Genomic DNA, 23,875 nt, shown 5'->3' with positions numbered 1-23,875 from the left:
AGTGCTGCAAATGTATTTTCTCTTCCTCATGATTTTCTTAATAACATTTTCCTTTCTCTGACTTAGTTCATCATAAGAATAGAGTATATAATATGTATACAAAATATGTGTTAATAAACGTTGTGTTATCAGTAAGGATTCTGGCCAACAGTGGGCTATTAGTAGTTGAGTTTTGGAGAGTCAAAAATTATACGGTGATTTTTTGCTGCAGGAGGGGTTCGCACCCCTAGCTCAGTGTTGTTCAAGGATCAGCTGCCTGTGGAAGTGAAGACCTAAGACTATGTGTTCATTTGAGATCATCTTTTGAGAAAGAGTCAAAGGAAGTCTGTCAGGAGTATATGCTACTCCAGGGCTTCAGACTTTAATGTGTACAAGAATGACCAGGAGAGGCCTGAGATTCCTGCAGGTCTCACGAGCCCCCAGGAGACGCCGATGCAGGTGGTCCGCGGACCACACACTGAGAAACATGTCGTTCAGCCAAGTGGTTATTTTACCATTTGGAAAACTATGATTCCAAGAGGCTGAAGGAAGGAACCCGGGCTGCTTCGCCATCAACATGACAAGTTGCTTGCTGCAAGAATTTCATTAACCTTTTGCTCATCCTCTGAATCTCTACTGGCTTTTGCCGGTCTCTCGACCTCTCCACTCATCTTGCGTCCACCAACCCGATTAACCCGAGGCATCTCAGAACTGATGTCCACCAAAACTGTGGTGTGTTCAGACCCCGACCACAAGAAAGAGCTGTTTGTCTTCACATTTCTGATCCTTCAAGAACATTCTTCAAGATTCTGCAGGAGTCACACCCTGCTGAGAACTGAACCTTAACCTAGAACAACGGAGTGGTTGGATAGTCACTGAAAGGTCTACTTCCTTTGAGCAAACCTCATTTATTTATGGAAATCCTGCTGTTGGGGGAGAAAAACGAATCAGACCTTATGTGGCCAGTCAAGGCTTAAGGGAAAGAGATGGGAACTTCATTTTTTTGCTAACTAACCTCTGAATTTGCGAGAAAGTTTTTTAAAATCCAGCCTGAGTAACAGAAAAGGGAAGAATAGTGAGGAGGGGGCATTTTCTTTCTCTTTAGTCAGTAATTGAGACATCTCACCTTACTCTGGCATAATTATATTGTCAAAGGAAGTGGCTTCAAGTAATTAGCAACATAATTAGTCAAGCTTTTCTGCTCCCCATGTCCTCAACTAAAACAATCCTTGTAGCCAGTGCCCTTTGCAGCATAGGACAATCCTCAACACGTTCTTCCTTTTCTTTTAATGAACAAAGAGAGAAAAGGGCAACGTATGCCGGGTCCTGTAGGGCTGCCTCGGAAAGGCTGCTTGTTCGGCATTGGTTAACGGATGAAAACTGGCTTTGTGGAAAGAGAACGTTGAGAAGCACATCATGGGGCCTTGGTCAGGTTGTTGTTGCTGCCGTCGTGGCTGTTCTTCGTAATAATAGCCCCATCTCGTAGAACTTGGTTGTTCTTTTCTCAGAGTTTGCAAACTCACTCTCGGACAGCCTTGTTATCCAACACAAACCCTTGGAAGTTTCAGCCGATTTTGCAGAGGTTGTGACGACGTCTCTTGGTGTACCAGACCCTCCCTGCCCAGCAAAGCGGAGATGTGAATGAGTTCACGTGGGCTCTGGTCTCCTCCAGGGGAGGAATCTGCCTTCTGTCCACCAAACACACATGACATACAGCGGGCATCCAGTAAATGGTGGCTCCGTGAGTGGGAATTGGTACCCAGACCACATCAGCGTGGATGCGATGGGGCAAGTTACCGTCTCCTGTGCACTTGGCCAAGAACTTCGCTGAGGCCTTCATATACAATAGCTTGTTGAGTTCCTGTAGCCTTCTGAGCAGACAGCTCTCACTTTATTGAGAAGAAAGCTGAGGGTCAGTGAGGGTGTGCGGCTGGTAAATTTGCCCCATGCATTCTGCTTGGAATCTCACTGGCCCCCAGCTCCACGGTCTCATGATCATCCCAGTACACTAGAAGGATGAACGGTGTTTCTCACCTACAGGACTGAAGGCACTGCAGGTCCCTTTCCCTCGCTGGATTCCTCTCTCCTACCCCAGGACTCGCTGGTACGCTCTGGCTGTCAGTCTCCATGTGGCTTTCTGACTGTCTGAGTTGTGGGGTCTGAGGGAGTTGCAGGGAGCTGGGGTCTGCCGTACTGTGTAGTTGAAGCACATGCATTTAGATTGAATCCAAGCTCTATGGAACGTGAGGCCAATTACTCCCTCTTTGTGAGTTTCTGATTTTCAGTATATTAAATGGGAAAGATACACAGATGGACATGGACTGATGCGGCCTAAAATCAGGACTCCCTGGTCAAAGGTCTTTGGGGAATTTAACCTGCTCTTGGAGATTCACATAGATAAGAGCCTTCGAAAGATCTTGCAGAAACCTGTTCTATTATCCTTGTTCTTACCATTGAGCATCCAGTGCTACTGAAAACTCTGCTCCCAGAGCCTACATTTCACAGGGGGTGTGAGCTTTATACATGACAGTCCAGATGACCAAGCACGCTCAATGTTACATTTACTTCCGTGGTCATCAGGAATCTCACACGTGCTCAGGAAGCCTTCTCCCAAGCGATGAGGTGAGAAAAGCGGGGCTGGTATGACTGGCTGGAGCCAGTCATGGATTCCACGGGTGAATAATGGGACTCAGGCAGGTGGAGTGACTTGTCTAAGTTCGCATGGCTTGCAGTGGGCAAGCTGGACCCCAGTCCAGGTTGGCCAGTGCAAAGCCGGTTTTCTTAGACCCACATAGACTCCCACTCTGCAGCCCCAAAGGCCTTTCGTGTCTGCTTGGTTATCTCTCGATGCCAGATCTGTTGAACGAGGCCTGGGCAGACGCATGCGCTTCCCTTTGTGTAACGTGGAAACCCCGAGTGCACTTCACAGCCCGACAAGCAGCTCTCCAGCCAAGGCTAATGGAGCCGCGAGAATGATCGCACTAACGACGGCAATAATTACACCATCCACGCCTTGGAGAGCCCTTTGCTGTTTCATGAGCCCTTTCACGCATGGCAAACTCTTTGATCACCACAGCACCCACTGCCTCAACGGGGTCGGGGACTTTTCTCCATCTGACAAGGAAGAAAACTGTGGTGCAGAGAGGTTATGGGTAGAGCAAAAACTCACACAGGATGTCAGTGGCAAGCCAGTGATCCAGCACCCCCTCCTCTCTCCTGACTGTTTCTAACACTCGGACTAGCATCCAGGAGAGAACATGGTGGCAACAAAGCTTTCTCCGGCTGCTCTGCTTTTCCTTCCCTCCTCCCCGCTCTGTGTTTCCCTCCTTCCCTCCTGAATTCCACATGAAAATTTGAAAATACAGAGATACTCAAAGAGAACAATCACCCATCATCCCACCCTCCGGAGATAACCACTGTGTATTTGCTTCTAGTAATTGTTTGATGCACATTGGCTCTTATTAAATTTTCTCAAAAGCATAATTTTAAATGTCTGCAAAGAACTGCATTTTAGTTTACATAACCCATCTTTTGTTGTTGGGAATGTAGGATGTTTTCACATTTTCTGTAATTTAAATAATGTGCGAAACATCATTACACATAAATCTCTGTGCACTATAAAAAATATTGTCCTTGAGACAAATTTCTTGAAATTTTAGGGAAAAAAGGGGTTCCAGATATTTAATACTTTTGCTAGATATTTCAAACTGCCATCTAGAAAAGTTTACCAGTTCCCAGCTTCATGAGCAACTGCTTTCCGACACTTAGTATTATAATTTTTCTTGACTTTTAAAAATTCACAGGCATTGTTTCAAGTTCTTAGAAATCTTTCTATATTAAGGAAACTAACATTTATGTTGCAAATATTTTTCCCTGGGTTGAAATCACCATGAGTTGAACACAGTGAGCCATGTTTTTAATGGATAAGAGAACATGCAGGGGAACAGACTTCAGCCCAGGGTTAAGAAGAAAGTTTTAGTGATGAATGAAAGTTATGCAAAGAAGGGATTGGTGGCTTTGTGACAACCCCATTTCTCGGAGAGGTTAATCAAGACTCAGAGAGGTCGAATAACAGCAAAAAGCCTCAGAAATGAGATTTGAACCCAGGTCTGCCTGTCTTCACCTTCTGTGTTCTTTCTACCGTGTGGCTTCTTGGCATATATGGGGGTGCGGGGGGGGGGAATGCTCCGGGTGGTGTTGCAGATATAAATCTTTTGCTGTCCCCAGAAAGCACGAGACCAGGAAAGAGGAGGAAAATGGAGAAAAGTAATGGAGACTGAGATCAGAGTCCTCAAATGAATACATTCAGAGAAGTGAGGGCAAAGGTGCTCATTCATGAAAGGGAGATGGGCTGATGTGGCCAAACCACTTTCCTCAATTCCACATTCCCCGACCCCCTCAGAACCCAGCCTTGGGTGCTTTGAAGCCGACTCCTGCCTGTCTCTGGGCTTCACTTTCTCTAAGATCCGTTCTCTTAAGAAGACAGACACAGCGTCACCTTCTGAGCACACCCATTTCCGCTATTTCAGATTCTTTCTCATTTCTATTTCTTTTTATTTATTTTTCTTAAACTGCTGAGCCTGATAAATTAGGGCTATTAAGAGACTCTTTGTTATTCTGTCCTGGGTTACTATTTTAAGGGCTAAAAACACTCATAAATATATGGAGGCTCCGACTGTAAATGGATACGTTTTAGCCAGTGAAAAATTCATTTTCTCTAATATACGTTTTTAAAGTGTCCTGCTGAAATTCCACACAATATCTCACCATGATCTTTCACTGTTCCTCCCGTTTTTATCCGATAAAAGCAGATCCATCATCAATGCGGTGCCTTTTCTCTGCACCATAAATAACAGCTGGGGAAGGGGAGCATCTCCCACAACACAGCAGCAGCGGATTTTTAACCAGTTTGGGGATTTATTGTTAAGCCTTCTTGGGATGGAAGCCAGAAGTCCTTGCACGTCCATCAATTACCTCATGGCCTTCCTGGTTTTGGACAAAGGCACTCCAAAGCCCAAGAATGGAGAAATCTGCATCTGATTTTAGCCTCACTTTCTGGATGGAAGATAAGTTGTTACGTGTCCCGGCTCGTCTGGGTCCGTCCGAGCTTATGCTTCTGGTCTCAGTGCAGTGACTGAGAATGACCTCGTTCGCTCTCAGAAGTGCCCTGGTGTAGATGATAAATCGTATGGTCCCCTATAGATGTAGGCTTAGAAACACAGGGCCCCATGTTGCCTCTCATTCTTTCCCCCACTCTCCACCAGACGTTCATTCTGTGTATTAAAACTCCTTCCCCATCCATCAACCACTCCCCATAGTTAGGAGACTTATAGTCGTGGGGAACATCTCTGGACTAGAAAAAGTGAGGAAAGAAACACGGTGTTTGCTCCCACCGTGTGCAGGGCTCTATGCCAGAGCCTTTTTGGAAAGGTCATGCTTTCGTTGTAAGATCAGTCCCATGAAGTGCTAGAATTCATCAGTCTCAAGATACGCGTGTTTTTCATTCATTAATATCTCGAAATTGGTCTGTGCCTTATCACGGATGTCACCTTCTCACTGCTGTTGGTCATGCAGTTCCGTGACACACTCAGGGCTGTCTCGGCACGGACCAGCACCAGAGCCCCCAGAATGGGTGTCAGCGCTTGGAAGAAAATCCCAGAAGCGGAGAGCATTTTTTTTTAGTCCCCAGGAATCAAAGGTTTATGGAAAAGGAGGGGCAGAGTTGCAGAATCAGAGGTGGTTAGCAACGCCAAGAGAGCAGACAAGGAGAGGAGGCCAGTAGCACAGCAACGCAAAGCCAGATCGAACATTCAGCAAACGTGCCTCTTGTTCTTTTAAAGATTCTGTTTAAGGAATGCTGCATCACCAATAATCTTGATGACACGGAGGGCAATTCTGTTTGGAAAATTACCTGTCTGATGATTTTGAATCACAAAGGGACTCTGAATGGGAACAAGGTTTAGGAATACTTTCACCCATTTAATTCGCTTACATTCTTTCCTTCTGTGTGCCCAAGTGATAAAATCTATGCCATGGGGCACCTGGGTGTCTCAGTGGGTTAAAGCCTCTGCCTTTGGCTCAGGTCATGATCCCAGGGTCCTGGGATCAAGCCCCACAAGCCTCTCTGCTCTGCAGGGAGCCTGTTCCTCCTCTCTCTCTCTGCCTGCCTCTCTGCCTACTTGTGATCTCTGTCAAATAAATAAATAAAATCTTTAAAATAAAAAAAAATATTGAAAAAAAAAGAAACCTCAGTTTCTCAGTTCAACCTCAAAGAACATAGAAACTATGAAATAAAAACTTCAAGAGATTAAAAACAAGCTCCGAGTTATTTGAAAGTAGCCTTTCTTTCTTAGTGACCTAAAGGACAACAGGCAGGCTACAGCTGACAGTGTCTAATGGTGATTAAATACTGTGGGTATGAGTGAGCCCATCTCACAGGTGAACCTAGAAATATCATATGGTTTGCTTGGCCTAAAATCACACCGTTAGCTGGGGTAGTGACAGAGTCAGGTTGGAATGACGCTAAAAGTGATTTAAGTAACAGTCGCAGAGTTGCAACAAAGTACCAGACAGTGTCTGTTTGTTCTGTGCCTTCAGGGAGCTTCCTGTCCTGGGAGGAGAGGGTGAGTGGGGGGCAAAGAGACAGGTGATTGTGATGCACCCCAAAGGCTCTGTTGGTAGCCGATGAGCCCCGAAGCTGGGCTCTGGGGCAGCATTCAGCAGGAAGGACCTGCCACAGCAGGAGGGATTGTTCCTAAGAGGAGCGTAATCTGTGAGGAAATAGCAAGGCGACCAGCAGGTCGGCGGGTCCCACACCTGCTGATTCTGCGCACAACCTTGTCGTGACGCACCATTCTTCCTTCTTGCATGGCTGCTGGTGGTTGGTTTGGACAGTAGCCCAGGGTGGACATCAGCTGTCCCCTGGAAAAACAACATTCCTCTGTGTACTAAGGCTTTGGACTGTGTTTCCGTCATTTTTACAGAAGTCGGGGCAGGCATTAAAAACTCCCAATTTGGGCACCTGGGTGGCTCAGTGGGTTAAAGCCTCTGCCTTCAGCTCAGGTCATGATCCCAGGGTCCTCTGCTCAGCAGGGAGCCTGCTTCCCCACCCCTCTCTCTCTGCCTTCTTGTGATCTCTGTCTGGCAAATAAATAAATAAAATCTTTAAAAAAAAAAAAAAAAGACCTCCCAATTTTAAGGAAAGAAGAAACGACGTTCAAAGTGCTTCCTACGGTGCCCAACATCACACAGGTAGTTAATGGCTGTGATTACATCTGAACCCCTATGGACTGAACTCCGAGTGAGAGTTTGTGGGGTGCCAGCGTGGCACAGTGGGTTAGGTGATCCATTCTGGGTGTCAGCTCTCAGGTCCTGATCTCAGGGTCTTGAGCTGAGCCCTGGGTCAGCTCCGAGCTCGGGGGTGGGGGGGCACTCTCTAACTCCCCTGTGGGTATGGGTGCGCTCGCTCTCTCTCTCAGCCGGCTCTCCTCTCCCCTGCCTTCCTTCCTTTTCCCAACCTGTATTCAGGGTTCGCCCAAGCAGAGCAGACCACAACTTTAGAGCAATTACTTGGAGAGGATCAGGAGGGGCCGAGGGGATTCTGTTTGCTTATTTGCGTGAACCTAAAATGCCTGCTTTCTTAATTAAGCCTTAACTCTGGGTTTTGCCTCAAGCTTTTCATTTTTTCCCTCGTTAACAGGTTTCAGCTTTTCTTCCTCACTGCAGGCCTTGGGCTTTGCCCACTGGCTTTCTCTTCCTCCTAAGTAGCATCTGCTGCTGCCCCACCACGGAGGACGCCTCTCTTTTTATCCCCACTCCCCAGCTGCTTTTAACATCATAATTATAGCCACGAGCAGTATATAATCCTCGGTGAGTTAAGAGCAAGGGAGGCGGAGGGTTGTCTCCCCAGAGCGCCCGCCTTCCGGCCCGGAGCGGAGCGCATCTCCAGGTGGCTGCAGGGGGCTGGCGGCCGTCCCTTGGCAGCGGGGTCTGCGCGGGGCACTCTGGTTCCGGCTCTCCTGGACCAATGACCTTGTGCTTTTTGCTTCTCCGTCTCCAGTGGCTGGCAAAGCGTCGCGTACACAGGAGATGTTTCATAAATGCCTCTTGAACAAATGAATGCATCAAGGAAGGCATGAAGGAGTAAACTGGGTCTGGTATTCAGGTGAGTGCAAGGGTCCGGGGCGGGGCTTGTGCACGGTCTGCTCGCATCATGTTAGCGACTGAGTTTCCCGTAAGAAGATATTTCCTGGCCACATAGTAGCTCATCGTGTTTTTGTTGGAATATCTACGCAACCGCCTCGGGCTGGACATAATTTATGCATCACTTCCTTCGCAGTCTTGATAGAGTCATTTAACCCCGCTTGCTGGGACTATAAAAATTCGGTTCTGTCCTTAGCTTACTTCTCCCCGCTAATTAGCAACTTCTTAGTTGTCCCACGTGACTTTGTTTGCTCCGTCTCTTAACTCCTGAGCTCCCTGCTGGAGATCCGGAGCCCACGCAGGGGGCGAGCATGGATCCTGGCCTCTTGGGCCCCAGTGAGGTGGTGGGAGACGCAGACCGGCCGCTAGGCACGTTGTGATGGGCGCGGGGTGGGTTTCTACGGAAACAAAGAGTGGGGGCACCTCAAAGGGACTTCCCTTTGGAAATGGCTTTCCAGAGGAAGGGCCATCTGAGGTAGAGGATGCCTGCAGAGTAGTCAACCAAGGGAAGGGAGGGAAAATGTCTGGGTTATCTGTTAAACTGCATAGCCAACTTGCTTCCAAACCCAGTGGCACTGGGCATCACGTCTTGTCTCCCCGTTCTGGGGGTCTGGAGTTTGGAAATGTTTTGGGGATTCTTCTCAGCGTGGTGCTGTGAGGGTTGGGGGTCCTCGGGTCATTTGATAACATTCAGCAGGAAGGTAGTCTGGTATGGTGGGTTTAAGAGGGTTTCCCTCACGTGCCTAGTGTCTTGAGGACAGCTGGGAGCCAGCCTCTCTCTGGAGTCTCAAGGGCTCTCCATGAGTCCCCTCTTATGTCTCTAGCCAGACAGTCAGGCTTCTTACATGGTACCTCAGGGCTCCAAGGGTGACAAGGTGGCAGCTGCCAGGCTTCTAAGGTCTGGGACCACAAGCTGGCAGGGTGTCACCTCCCTTGAGCCCCAGAGCTCAAGGCAGTCACAAGGGCTCCCCAGATTCAGGGGGAGCCTCCCACTTGTTGAGGAAGAAGCATCAGAGGATGTGGCGCCATCTTGAATCTGTGTTCTTGGAGAGTTGGAAAGAGGGTTCCAGGCAAAGGGAGCCTGACCAAGCTGGGGAAGCAGACTTAAGCCCTCTGGTTGGACCTTACATGTCCTGAGTCTGGACTTGATCCTGGGACAGTGTGAAGGCACTGAAGGATTTGGAATAGGGGCGTGACATTAGATTGAGAAAAATCTCTTTGGTGGCTGGCTGGCAGTGTGTGGGGAAAAACTTGTAGAGATTCTGGTAGGAGCCACAGATGCTGGCATGAAGGTCTGAAACAACTCCTGTGAGAGGTGTGGAGGCCCCCAAAAAGGTGAGGGGTAGTGGGGCAGGGCAGCCAGACAGCTGAGGGGCGGACACTGGGGGCTTGGACCCATAGGAGGACCTGTCCCTCCACCGGCCATGCTCTCTGGCTTCCCAGCCTCGCTCCCTCCTGTCCCGCTCTAGTCTCCTGTGGGCCAGAGACCCCACACTTCACCATCAGGCAGTGTGGACGCTGGCCCAGCGCGCACCCAGTGGCTCCTCCGCCTCCCCAGCGCGCACCCAGTGGCTCCTCCGCCTCCCCAGCGCGCACACAATTGCAGGAGCAGCTGCGTCTCCATCCCAGTGCTTCCAGCAAGCACCAGTCCTCTTCTTTGGTGAAAAATGGGGACAATAATATTAATCACGACAGATACTTAACTGTCTCCGAAGCTGTGACCTCAACAGCAGCTTGGGAGGAAATGATAAAGTGGTGACAAGGACGGAAATCAGATTTCCGTTGGAGAGGTTGATAAAACATTTCATTTCTCTAAACAAAGAGTTTGAGATTAAATGGATTGATTTGAAGCACATTTTGGAATCCTCAAAGTCCAGAACTGGGAGGCTTGTGGGTTTCCTTGTCCCCAGCTTCTCCCCTACGTTTCTGACAGGTAAGTGGGGAGACCCGCAGAACATGGGGTTTCTGGCATGAGCCCCTGGATTTGAAACCTTCCACTCCCCTCCGCAGCGGAGCCAGTCATCCTTCTGGGCTTCAGCTTATAAAACAAGTGTAAGTGATCCCCGGGTCATTCAGCTGATGTGAGCATCAAGAACTAATGCAGATGAATGTTGGACAAGCAGCGCCTAATGGACCCTCAGGAACATTCTGCATGTTCTGTGAGGTCCGACCCAGTTGAGCCGTGAGGGAATGGGGCTCCTACTGGAGAAGCAACTTCTCCAAGAGGCTCTCTAAGAGGTTCTGCCACAGTGACATGACTGAGACTCCCTCTGTCTCTGTAATGACAGTCAGACCGGGTTGGGGGGGCGGGTACCCCATGGAAGCAGGTGTGAATTCGGTTTAATAACTTTCTGGAAAATAGTTAAGCATGTGTGGTAGTGAGCTCTCCATCGGAAGTGTTCAAGCAGAGGCTGGAGTCACATGGTCAGATTCCTGGTTGGAAGAACTTGGGACTGTTGTGTGGGATCAGAACAGAGGACCTCTAAAGCAGACCCTGGAGCAATGAGTCTTGGAGCCCTAACTTGTCTCAGGAACAAATGCTGAAATAACCACTGGGGGTTCTTCCTGTGACTTATGGACAACCTTTCCACCCCCACCTTGTGGCCTCATGGTCGGAGGAATTGGCCCTCTGAGGGGTGGTTGGTGGTGACTCCCGACACCGTCTGGGCCAGCTGGGCTCCCCAGAACTCCCCAGCTTCCCAGGCAGAACCCTGTTTACCCTACATACTTGCCAGCTTCTGCGGCTGCCTTTAGGATTGAGGCGACCCTAGGGTCTAGGCTGGGTGGCCTCTTCCCCCAGCATAGAAACCCCCAGAGACTTCAGCTACCACCCTGCTGTGGAGAGGGAGTGACCGAAACTAACTCTGCTCTGAAGTAAGCGAGCGGGTCAGGCCCCAGGGCTAAAGATGCAGCACACAGAAGTGTGTTGGATTTGAAGTTCTGTCCTTCTCTCCCGGGTCTCGTCTCTAGCCCCTGCTCCCGCTCAACACCAGTTTGCCTCACTTGAAGTGCTCGGCCAGCTCCTTCAGGGGTCAGAAAACTTGTTCTTAAAGAACCAGATAGATGTTTCCCAGCTTTGCAGACTGTATAGTCCTTGCCATAGCTATTCCTTTGCTATCTGCAAAAACGGCCTTAGACAATATGCCAATAAACGGGCAAGGCTGCACTGTCACTGCAATAGCCACTATGCAAATATGTAGGTGGAGATACACCTTAATTGACAAAAGAGGCTCCAGGCTGGATTTGGCCTACAGGAGTCAGTTTGAGGACTCTTTGAGCTCCGCCTCAAGGAAAGTCCGTGCCTTACACCAAGGACAGTGGCTGTGACTGTTACAAACTTTCTTCTTCGAGTGTGGTGTATGAAACTGGATCATCTTCACCCTCACTATGTCCGTGGGAACTGTTGGAAAGGCAGAAGCTCAGTCCCTCTTAATCTTCTGCCCCTAAATGCCCCTCCCATCAGAATCTGCATTTTAATCAGAATTTTCCAAATGATTCACATAAACATTCAAGTTTGAGAAATGTGTTTTAAGAGAGCAGTCTCGGGGTAGTGACAGACGCTTGTACACTCGTGTTCAGGTGCTGTGTATGTGGCTGTTATGCTTATGCTGACTGTAGAGTTGAGAGAAAGTACTACAAAAGTGTAGACTCTGTGAAGAGAATCTGCATAGAGAGGGTAATTGTAAAACCAATTTTAGCAACTGTTGTGATGATGGCTAGTCTTCACACAGTCTTTGGCATTTTCCAAACTGATCTAACAAAACTTCATGAAATTCTCACAAACCTCTCTGTATGGAAGGGCATGGATCTGAATGTAGTGGCCCTGGAATTGAACAGTGCACTGCCTGAGCAGCTGTCCACAGCAGCCCTGTCTGTCTCAGGATTTCTGATGGGGAGGCCAGAAGCAAACAAACATCACAATGGAAATGCAAATCCAAACCACAATGATTTTATCACCTTACACCTGTCAGAATGGATAGAATCCAAAAGACAATAAGTGTTGGCAAGGATGTGGATAAAAAAGAACCCCTGTGCACTGTTGGTGGGAATCAAAGCTGATGCAGCCACTATGAAAAACAATATGGAGTTCCTTCAGAAAATTAAAAATACCCTACAATCCATTAATTCTGTTACTGGACATTTATGCAAAGAAAACAGAACCACTAATTTGAAAAAAAATGCATGCACCGCTGTGTTTATTGCAGCATTATGTATAATAGCCAAGAGGTTGAAGCAACCCAACTGTTCATCAACAGATGAATGAAGATGTGTGTGTGTGTGTATGTAGAGGATATGTGTATATTACATATATAATTATGTAATACCTATAATAATTCCATATATATAATGGAATATTATTCAGTCATAAGAAAGGATGAGACCTTTGCCGTTTGCAACAACACGGATGGACCTAGAGGGTATTATGTTAGTTGAAAAGAATCTGAGGAAGACAAATATCCTATGATTTCACTGACACATGGAATCTACAAAAAACCTCCAGGAATAACCCATAAATACAGAAAACAAACTGATAGTTGCCGGAGGGGAGAGGTGGGGCTTGAGCAAAATGGGTGAAGGGGAGTGGGAGATGCAAGCTTTTGGTTCTGGAGTGACTACATCATGGGGATAAGCAGTTCAGCATATGGAATAGAGTTGCTGCTATTGTAATAGCACTGCATGGGGACAGATGGCCATGGTGAGCACGGCCTAACGCAGGAGTCAGATCTGTGTGTTGTGTGCCTAAGACTAATGCAACATTGTGAGGCTGGAAGCTTTTGAGGAGAGGGAAGCACCAAGCTCTGCCTCTGCTTTTTTTTTTTTTATTAAAGATTTTTATTTATTTATTTGAGAGAGAGAGAGCATGAGAGGAGAGAGGTCCACCAGAGAAGCAGACTCCCTATGGGGCAGAGAGCCTGATGCGGGATTCGATCCCGGGACTCCAGGATCATGACCTGAGCTCAAGGCAGTCGCTTAATCAACTGAGCCACCCAGGCGCCCCAGTAAGCTCTGTTCTGAAGAATGATCTTGAATATGTAGAAGGGGAAGAAGAGGAAAAAGCATTTAGATACCACCGGCCGCGTGGCAAGCACGTTGGGCTTCCGATCCCCAGGATCCTGTGGCAGCAGGAGGGACTGCTGTTCATCCCAGCTTGTGCTTGAGGAGATGAAACTGAAGGAGGAGTCCGGATTCCCACCCAGGCTGGGACCGCCCTTGGTCTGGTCCCCAGAGGGGTTGTCCTCCCGAGCTTCCCCAGGTGTGCTCCCCTTCCTCAGTGCTGGCGGGAAGGTTCGATGGTGATGGCCTTCCGGTGTCCTGGGTTAGGTTTTTTTTGTTTGTTTTTTTGTTTGTTTTGTTTTTTGTTTTTTTTTTTTGATCTCCCTGACCTGACAGTTGCTTGGAGAGGGGTCTCCACAGAACATAGACAAGGCCTTTGGAGTGAGGTGCCTGGGATTCTGGGCTCCTCTCACTGAGGAGTGAGGGACCCCTGACGACAGCCTGCTTCTTTCTAAACTTTGTCTCTGGAGGCTGAAGCCATCGTGGGTGGAAGGCTTCAGACACACTGTGGGTGTTCAGCGAATGTGGGTGGTTTCTCTCTTCTCTCTCTGGATGCTGGCCACGCTCGTGATCTCATGTCTCCCTCAAGAGCAAGCAGAATCCCACGGCATTTAGAGATCTCCACCGAGTCCTATTTCTGTTTGTGGCCGTGCTCAGCCTGTTCTACCACTGGTCTAAGAAAACCTGTGTTTCATTCCTTTTCATCTTTAGAAGATGAAGGGTCACCTCCCCAGATCAGACAAGGAGTAAGCCAAGTCTCCTGTGTCTGACCCCGGGCGGGCCGGCCCTTCTGGGAGAAATCAGGCGGCTGGGGAAGCAGCAGCCCACGGGGAGCTCGGGTCCCTGGGCTGAGCGCCCGGCACAACACGCTGTGTGAGGGCGGATACCTCGGATCCTCTGGGAGCCTCAGCCCTAAGAAGCCAAGATGAGGAACCGCTAGGAGCAGGGACAAGGCCCTGGGGCGGATTCATCCCCGCCTCCCACGTGTTTGGGCCTGTCTGGTCCTGTCATACGGTGTGCTCACTCGTGTTCACCGCACACCTGAAGTCCTTGCAATTCACAGATGTCAAGACCGAATTTCAGATGTTGCATTGCGTGCATGAGGTCCCATAGCGGCTCCTCAGTGAGCCTCTCTGATGCTCTGCCGGACCCTTTCTCGGGAGGAGAAGCTGTGCAGCCTTGGGTTTGCGAACGGGGCCCGACCGTGAGGTGCGTGAGGTGGGGGGGTACTTGAGTGTCTCGGTCACCATGCCATGGTGTGCGTGCCGCTGACCCACGCCTGACGCGTGTGGCAAAGCCCTTGTCCAGCTTCTGGACTGTTTGCTTATGGTGTTGCTGAGACTCCAGCCAAAGATGAGGTCATAACTCAGATGGACAGTACCATTGCTCGGAGGCTCCAAGGCCCTCATGTTCCTTCCAAAGCTCCCTGGTGTTTTATGCCAAGAAAATATATCGTTGATGCATATTTGAGCACGCATGCATATACCACCTGTGTTCACCAAATCCCGTGTTTCTCCTCCATTTCCCTTCCCTGCTCCTCTCCAGTCTCCCCTTGGATTTCTTTGTCCCTGCCCTTTGTACCAGTCCCTGTACCCTCAGTTAAAACTGACCCCGAGAGCTGCACATGGTCTGCATGAACACCAAGGCCGCTACAGATGGAGATGAAGCAGTTCCCTTCCGGGGAATGGTCCCCTCCAGGCCCGGCCCTCACTAATTCTGCGTATGTGCCGGAGTGTCCCTCCTAAGAGAACCTCCTTTCAGACTTGTGCTCTGCTTCCCTTGCTTTGCACTCTGTGCATGTGGGCGTCCACTGGGACGCTCCTTGCACTTTCATCAGGCTTCTTGCTTGGCAGGTCCGCTGAGCAATGCCGCGGCCAGAGCTGGGGGCATCCTTCTCAGACCTCTCCTTAGGTTACATTTCATTTTTGTCACAGGAGGCAAGAGCCTCGGCTTCAGAACTCCCCCTCCAAGTAACCTCAGGCAAGTCTCTTCACCTCACTGGCCCTCTGTTTTGTGTCTGTAAAGTGGGGCCGATAACAGTACTCCCCCCTTCAGGGAATTATTGTGAGGATTGTCTAACATGGTGATTTTTAAATCCAATGCATCCCAGAAGCTTTAGTGCAATTTTAAGCTTTAATAACTTCAGCGGCATAAATGCTGTAAACTTAATGGAACACCTCATTCGGACGTTGAAGTATTTTCATTTTTTTGAAGTATTAATTTTATGAATTGATACATTTTTAATTTTAATTTTTGTTTCGGTCAATACTTGCTGTGTCTAGCTGTGTTTTCTTTCTGGAAAGAAAAGGAAATTTAAAGACTTATTTTGTGAAAAATACTCAAGTGCATAAATGCAAAAGAAACGGAGACAAACTTTCAGGCAAGTTTTTGTGTATTGATAGCATTTGTGTCTGAAGTTAGAAGAGCTTCTATGGTACTAAGGCAGTGTTGCCCAGAAAGGAGCGCTCCTTTTAATATTTCTATTATGCTCCTTTGACTATTTCTCCGTCGTCCTCAGTCTCCCCGTCATCATTTGGTCACAGCAGTCACAAAGGGAACTCTCAGCTAGTCATTACTGGAGGCCAAGAAATCGTGGCCTGTTTCTGTCACTCTTTTGGTGCTGCTCTGGACCCAGAGACCTCCCTGCCCACGTTCTACCTGCCCTCCATGGAGCACGTGATCATGGGCTTCTATCCCTCGCCAAGTTTCCTCTCTTCTGTCTCCCCTGCCAAGCTCCAGTGAAACATGCCGGGCCTCAGATGGGCAGGAAATGGGGTGAGTCAGCGTTGCAGAAAACTTGTGTCCATGGTCCATTGTGAACCTAAAGGTCATTTGTTCCATCCATACACTTCCCCTAAATCCCACTCTGCCCTTGACCCTACTTACGACTAAGAGGACACGCCCACTTGGACTGGATGCTTGTCACCTCCTTTCTTAGGGCTTCTACAGCCCCAGCTCAGCCTCTGCCAGTCCTTTTACACCTACTTATTCCGACTCTGTGTTCTGGAACCTCCACTCCAGTGCAGATTCCCCTGAAAGCCTTTACCTCCCCATAGGAACCTTGATCCTGATCCCCCAATGGAATATTGCTCCCCCGCAAAGACCTCCACTTGGCAGGAACTTTTGCAAGTCCCGGGATTTTGGGTCCCACAGGATATCCGGTGTGAAAGGCAGAAGCAGAAGCAGCTCAGGGGGAATCTTCCGGCTTATCGCGGCTATGTTTGTCATGAACTCCCCTCCATGAAACAGGCTGGAAATGAATGCGTATGTTCTTGAGCATGGACAGCGTCAGGAGTCCCCAGAAGGCAGGCGTCTGTAGGGAAGTCTGAATCTTCCAGAAGACAATCAGGTGGCGTTAGACCTGGGTCTCCCCAGACGGAGGTGCCGGCCGGGCTGTCTGGGAGGCTGTGCAGCACGGGCGGAGAAGGCACGAGGGTGGAGCCCATGAGAAATACCGGATGGGCTGGCCTGGCAAAGATCCTGGCAGGATAGTGCCTGCAGTCCCCAGTGCCAAAAGCGGACAGCGATTCAGCAAAGGGGCAAGGAGTGGCTGGTGCTGGGCAGAGGTCAGGAGGGACACAGGCTGCTGGTGGTGGCTCCGAGGAGATCGTGGGAACTCTGGAAGGAGCAGTTTCAGGGGAATGGGGACGATGGCAGAACACTGAGGGCTGAGAATGGTGACCACAGCCAACCGTGGCAGCTGGATGGGGCACAGCAGAGGGTTGTAAAGCAGCCTGGACGTGAAGGTGTTGCTGACATGGGGACGTTTTGGAGTAGCGGTTGCTGGAGAGATAAGAGGAACTGTAGTTTGGTGGTGGTTTGGCTCCGCACACCTTTGGAAGATTTGACGGAAGCCAGGACAGACCCACTGTCTGCGAACTTGACCCACATGCTGAGGCCACCCCTCATGAACAGAATTCGCAGATCCTCTGGAGCCTACCCATGACCCCCAAGTCCCTCTGCCCAGGGCCGGCGCTAGGGAGCCTTCCCCTCTTTCTCTGCCTATCCAGCACCCTCTGCCCTCTCTTCTTCACAAGGACTGTCCCCGTTTTACAGGTGGGGAAACTAAGTCACCGAGGCTAGGTTGTGGGTTGCTCTGTTTCGCTCCCTTCAGCAGAGGCCCGGAGGCAACCCTAGCTTCGCGAGTTGTCTGGTCTAATTAGCCTCTAATTGAGTTTCCTCTCCTTCCTTTCAGGCGTCACGGTGACATTAAATTACAGGGTTCAAACATATAATTTCCTAAACTTAAATGTGATTTATCTTAATAGGACTTCGTACCAGGTCACTTTATCATGCACAGTGTCAGAGAGCAGATCTATTATTCACGGAGACTATTACCGAATTGGAGAATCTGGAGCTAGGAGCGACCTTGAGAGGTCAGCGTGCTCAACTCCACTGCCCTCAGCTCTGTGCGGCCCCTCACCCCTAGCCAGCTGCCTGCTCCTGGGCAGCTGGGCTTCTATGTGGGCAGAAGGGAGAAACCCAACATTCACAAGCCCGATATCTTGTTTCGGGTCTTACTTAAAAGCCCTATTGCTTTAGGGACTATAAATATAAGGCTAACCTTGGACTTGCATGCTGCTTTTCCTTCTGTTTGTCTTGATTCTGGCTTTCAATAACCAAGCTGGGCTATTCTTTAGAAAAATGCTTTGGAGTTACGGTACTTTTGAGCAGGAAGACCGTAGGTATATTATATAATTCATTAATTCATCCGTTCATTTATTCAGTCATTTAGTGGTTTATAGGACCTCTGCCAGCATCCCTTGCTGTAGAGATGGAGGAAAAAAAAGCCACAGGGGAAGGGACTTGCCCAAGGTCATGCTGGCCCACACTTAGTAGCAGAGCTTGGGTTCCGACCCAAACCTTCTCAGGACCAGGTCTTGTCCTTCCACAGCTGCCCACCAGCTGACACAGGCTCTTTGAAGGTGGCAGCTTGCATGTGTGTGTGTGGGGGGGGGGGTAGGTGGCTGATGTTTATCTCCATGATGAATGGAATTCCTGTTGGCAACTTGATCTTCAGCTGCTGCGACTTTGGGAAGACAAAGGGTGATCAAAAGAATCTGTTTTTCTAATGAAAGACTCCTTTGGAAATCCAACACACCTCTCTGTCAGCTCCCGGAGTTGGGGGAGGAGGGATGAAAAAGATCTGTTGTGAGCAAGCCCGCCGCTGACAAGTTGATCTACATGTGTGCAAGCTGTGCCGTCCCTCCCAGAGCCAACCAGAGTCCACACACGTGTTGAAGAAATCCACACGAGGAGGCACGGAGCTAGCGTGGCGGCTCTGGCTCAGGATGCGGCGCTGGAGCGGAAACCCCGGAGGCCGGCTTGACCACCAGATACCCGCGTGACCTGGCCGGGCAGAGGCTTCCACACTCACTGTCTTCGGTTTCCCGTTCTGTAGAGCAGGGGCAGTTGGACGGAGCCCATCAGGTCGTCATGAGGGTAAAACAAGATCAGGAACCTTAAAACACTGAGCATGGGACCAGACAAATGCACCGTAATGCCTGCTTTTATGACACATGCTATGCTTTGTTTTCCCAAGTCGCAAATGGATGGAGCTGGTTGGACTGGGCACCATGGTCCTTCCTGGAGTTGCAGTGACGTTGGTTCTTGTGAATCATGAGCGGTGTGGATACCAGGGCTCTGGAAAGTACTTGAGACCCAGGCATTAAGCTCTGACCCCCGCTGAGACGGGTGCTCGCCTTCCATCTGGGACACGCGTGTGGGCAAACTGCCAGGAGCAGGGTGTGTGTGGAAGGGGTACCAGGGGCCGAGGGGCACCTGTTTGAGGGCAGGTCTCTGGGTTCTGGTTGGGGTGGGGGGCTTCATAGAGGAGGCAATCTTTGAGCTAATCCTTGAAGGATGAGGAAGTTCTGAGTTTTTAATTCCGTGTGACAAACATGGGAAAATCCCTGGGGAAATTGCATGGACAGTGGCTCAGTCGTCAGCAGGATCATGGCAGGCTCAGGGAGGGGGACTCAAGGGTGTGCGTGTGTGTGTGCTCGCGCGCGTGTGCGTGTGTGTGTCTGTGCACACGCAGATGCGTCGCTTGGTTAATGCAGCAAGATGAGAAGGAAGCCTGGATGGGGCTGGGGACAGGTGGCCTTGAGCACGTGACAGGCTTGGAGCATTTACTGCCTCAAATCCACAAGTCACCGCAGAAGCGGCAGCTAGCTAATCCACTCAGGGGTCTGGATGGCTTCTGGAGCGTATGATGTTTAAGCTGGGAACTGACGGCCTGGGGAGTGTCTGACCCAGGAGGGGAGAATAACAAGGACAGAATCCCAAGGGTTGCAGGAGGCAGGGAGGGAGGGACAGACAGCCCTGTCTCTTCCAGCAGTGAGTTGAGGGTGAGGTTAGAAGTAAGGAGATGATATGTAGGCAGAAGCTGGGGCCAAAGCACTCGGTGCTTTGTAAGCCCTGCAGTGGCTGGGGTGCAAGGCTGGTCACAGGCAGGTGGCACATGGGATGCGGATTTTTGTTTTTTTTAAGATTTTATTTATTTGATAGAGATCACAAGCAGGCAGAGAAAGCGGGGTGGGGGGTGGGGAAGCAGGCTCTCTGCTGAGCAGAGGTTCCTGATGTGGGGCTTGATCCCAGGACCCTGAGATTATGACCTGAGCTGAAGGCTGAAGCTTAACCCACTGAGCCACCCAGGCGCCCTGTGATGGGGATTCCTGCCCCAGCTGCCACATGGCCTGAGGTCCTCCTGCACATCCCAGCGGTGCATTGCTGTCTGGTTGACTGGCCCTTGACTGTGTGGTCTGTTTACCTGGGCTCAGAGGATGCCAGGCATTGCTTAGGTTTTTAAGTGCTGATGGACACCCCCACCCCCCAACCTTGCTGGGTCTAATGCAGATTTGTGGCTCGTTCCACGGAATTCATTCTGCACTACAAGACTATGATATTACCCAATGTTTATGGATGGCTGAGTCTAAAATATCCATTCTAAAGCCCACTGAAGGATGAAATTCCTTGTTACTTTCATAGATTCTCTTGTCTTATTTTTTTCCCCCTGTGGAGGAACATAAAGCATTTGTATTTTTAGTTCGAGCCTGGTCATTTTTCTAATCACACCTGTGTTAGAAGGAAGGGCATCTGGGGGAGTGGGGAGAAGGGTGGTTTGCTGAAACTGTCATAGCCTGGAAGGTGTCCTCTAAAGCAGCCCCCTTCCAGCCACAGGCTCAGTTTGCCCGGTTTCAGCCACATCTGGAAGCTGAGGGCTGCAGCCCCGAATGTCTCAGCCACTATCCAAAATACCGACTCTCACAGGGGCTTGGGACTCCAATATTAGGCAGAAGCTTCTGCGCAGCCCAGCCTAGGTGCCCACCCAAGAAGGAAATATGGTGGGGGCTGAAGTCTTGAGTTCTTAGCCCACTTTCTCTCTCTCTCCATGGTCAGCCTGTCTGTGTACTTGGGGATCTTCTCAAATGTCCCAGTGCTCTGTAATTCTGGACTGAACTGCTTTTAACTCCACTAACGACACCTGTCGTGCGTCCGTCCGGACTCCTGGCTCCCCAGCAGGTCCTGCTTTCTTGTTTACCAAACAAGCCTTTCCTGCTGGTCTCAGATAGAATTATCCATCTCCTGCCTTTCATGCCCCAGCATGGCACCGACCCCCGTTCTGGTGCCTGATGCTGCCATAGCCTTTTGTCTTAACACCTTTTGGGATCTCCTGGGTGGGGTATTTCCTGCTCCCCCCTCCCCACCCCCCATGCATGCTGAAGAAATGCATGAATGGATCGACTTGGAAGCCATCCCATGAATAGCCCGGAGCCACTTCCACCATGCAAATGGCAGCCAGCCCCCTTGCCAGCCTGGCTCCCCTTGCCCACGTGTGCACCCCGTGCGTCACGGTCAGATTGACTGATGTCCTCTCAGTAATGCCATCAGCAGGAATTCTCTACCCTACTGTGCATGGTGGGGTCCGGAACTATCAGCAGGGGAGTGAGACCCCGTCCTCACATAGGCACATTGTGGGCTGTGGACCACATGCGGGAAGGACAGAACCTTGGGTGGGACTCGAGCCAGAGCTGATGGGTTCAGGTGCTTTTGAGCTGGGTGGATCACAGCAGACGTAGGTGCACCTGCTTTCTCTCCAAAGGCCTCTTTCCCTTGATTGGGGGCCAAACAGCCAGTGGAAGGTCATCGTCTCTGGGGGGAGGGGGTGCTGACCACAGCACCCTGCGTGCCTGCTCGTGAGGCCTCCTAGGTGTCCTGGGCAAGCGCCGCTGCCTCAGTGAGTCAGGCTGCTCCTCCAGGGTTCAGAGAGCAGCCCAGTGTGCCTGTGGGTTGCTGGTCCTCCTATAGCTTCGAGGCATCCTGGCCTTGGGGGTGACTGGGGGGGAAGGCACATGAGACTGATCACCCCTCGCTCGTGATGCAGATTTCCGTCTGTCACTTAACTTCTCGAGGCTTCCTGGCTCTGCCTTACCGTGGGAATAAGGCCGGTTTTGAGGATTAACTACAAAAGCCTAAGCGCGGAGTAGGTGCTTTGTACCGCTACTGCTTTCCCTTGCCGTTACAGAACACCCCAGAACGCCCAGGCCGCTCATGCAGCCTGGGCTCATGATAGTGCCAGTGCTTGCACGACGTCAGCCCTGGGCCATTCCCTTCGCCACTTTGCCGCCTCCGGCCACGTCATAAGGTGTATCTCACAGACAAGGACACGGAGGCTGGAAGGGGTGACGCTACTTGCCCAGGCTCTCTAGCAAGTAAGCTGGGTTTCGAGCTGGCAGTTTGACCCCAGAGCGCTTGCTTCTGGACCGCGGCCCCGCCCAGGCCCTCTTCAGCCGGCTCCGTGGCAGGGGACGGAGGAGGCCTCTGTTTCCAGCGCCTTCTTGTGTTCTCGCAGGATGCTGTTATCAGCTGACAGGTGGCCCTGGGAAAAACACATGGTTGTAAATAACCATTGTGGGTGAAGGGGGACTCGTTCTTGACGCCACATCCTGACACATGTCCTTCTCTCCCCAGGCTCGCACTCCAGCTGGTGGAGTATCTGCGGGCGCCCAGACGCAGGCCGGCCTGGGGCTCAGCCGGCACACCCCCAGGCAGCAGAGAAGGTGACGCTGGGCCTTCAGTGACAGGACCAGATGTTCTTCCAAGGGAGATCCCGACGGGTTCTGGATCAAAGTCCTGCAGGCCTTGCCTACTTCTTCCGAAGACAGGACTCCGGGCAGAGGTGCTGCTTCAAGTCCATGCCCATGGCCACCGTGTATGTGCCCGCCGCGTCTCACTAGGTTACCCGCAGAGCCGAGCGTGCCCATTTTACAAGGAAGGAGATGGAGGAGGCCAGCGTGGCAGGAGAAAGGCTGGTCACTGAGTCATGGGGCCACCCAGGTGAGGGGTCAGCATGGGCCGGGGTCCTGCATGGCATCCTCGCAGGAGGCGACTGCTGGCTGGGAGGTGGGAGGTGGGTGGGGTTAGTTGAGGCAGGGGAGCAGGGACCGATGTGGGAGCCAAGTGCACTACCTGTGGAGGCCCCAGAGAAGGGGAGGAAGTGAGAGCTGTGTCTCCCGGGCGCCAGTTATCCGAGGCCTCCCTCTGGGATACAGGATGGGGCTGCCTTTGGAGGGAGGCAGAAGCTGTGTTCTCAGGAGGAGGCTGGGTCAGGGCCTCCCTGCAGGAACTGAAGTTTTAGGCGAGGCGTGGACAAGGGGGGGCGGTCAACCCCCTGTGAGAGGCCGGCTCTTCTTCGTGGGCTGGCCTGTGCCTCTCTGTTGGGTCCCTCCGCCCAGCAGTGGGGAGGGGTGCCGCCCACCAGCTCTATGCTGATTTCGATTTCTCCCCCTCTCCTGCGGAGCACGTGGCTGCTGACTTCTTTATAAAAGCAGGTTTTGCTTCACTGCCGGGCCCTGCGTGAACTTAAGCTCCATTAGTGCTTCTAGGAAGATGCCCCAAGGGACAAGGGAAGGGGGAGGATGAGCTCACCCTTCCCTTCCCTTCCCTTCCCTCTGGATGCACGGCTGAGCACTGCTCCGATGGCCCGCTGTGAACAAGAAAGGCTCGGCCTGCCTTTTCATAAAGGGCTCTGGATTTTCCCAGCACATTACAGAATGACCCAGTGTCTCCGTCCTCAGGAGAAGAAATGCACCGGCAATAAAAAGATTGGGGGTTAAATGAGAAGGAGAGAGACAGGGTCGGAGAATCAGAGTGAGCGGCGGATCATTCCGGGGCCAGAGCTTTAGGATGGCTCACAGCCGTGGTTTGATGTCGAATCCATTTCTGAACCATGCAAGGCATAGTGTCTCTGTCCTGGTGTGCTATGAACCATTGCCCTGTGCCCACTCTGCACGTGGCCCACCCGTGGCTTGGCATTAGGTGAGCTGGGACCTGGATGAGGGGCTCCATGGGAGAGGTGGCCTTGAACCAGGGCTCCTTTGCCTTTGTAAAACGGCTTTCCCTTCCTCTGGGCTATGGCCTCTTGCGTGGTTCTGGCTCCCATCTCTCACCACTCTAGGATTTTCCTCTTCTAACCCGACCACCCTTCTATGTCTTGCATCTTGAATCTCTCTCTCTCTCTCCCCAAATCCCTCCCAGCACAGCCTACAAAAGTGCTGAACCACAGACACCAGCCCTGCAACCTCGCAGGCTTGGATCCACCTGCTTCCCCCGACCAGAGGCTCCTCTCTGATGCCTC

This window comes from Mustela putorius, unplaced genomic scaffold (assembly GCF_011764305.1).
Source record: "Mustela putorius furo isolate JIRA1106 unplaced genomic scaffold, ASM1176430v1.1 tig00000174_pilon_pilon_pilon, whole genome shotgun sequence".
NCBI classification, from domain to species: Eukaryota; Metazoa; Chordata; class Mammalia; order Carnivora; family Mustelidae; genus Mustela; species Mustela putorius.
Note: the sequence above shows the minus strand (reverse complement) of the source record.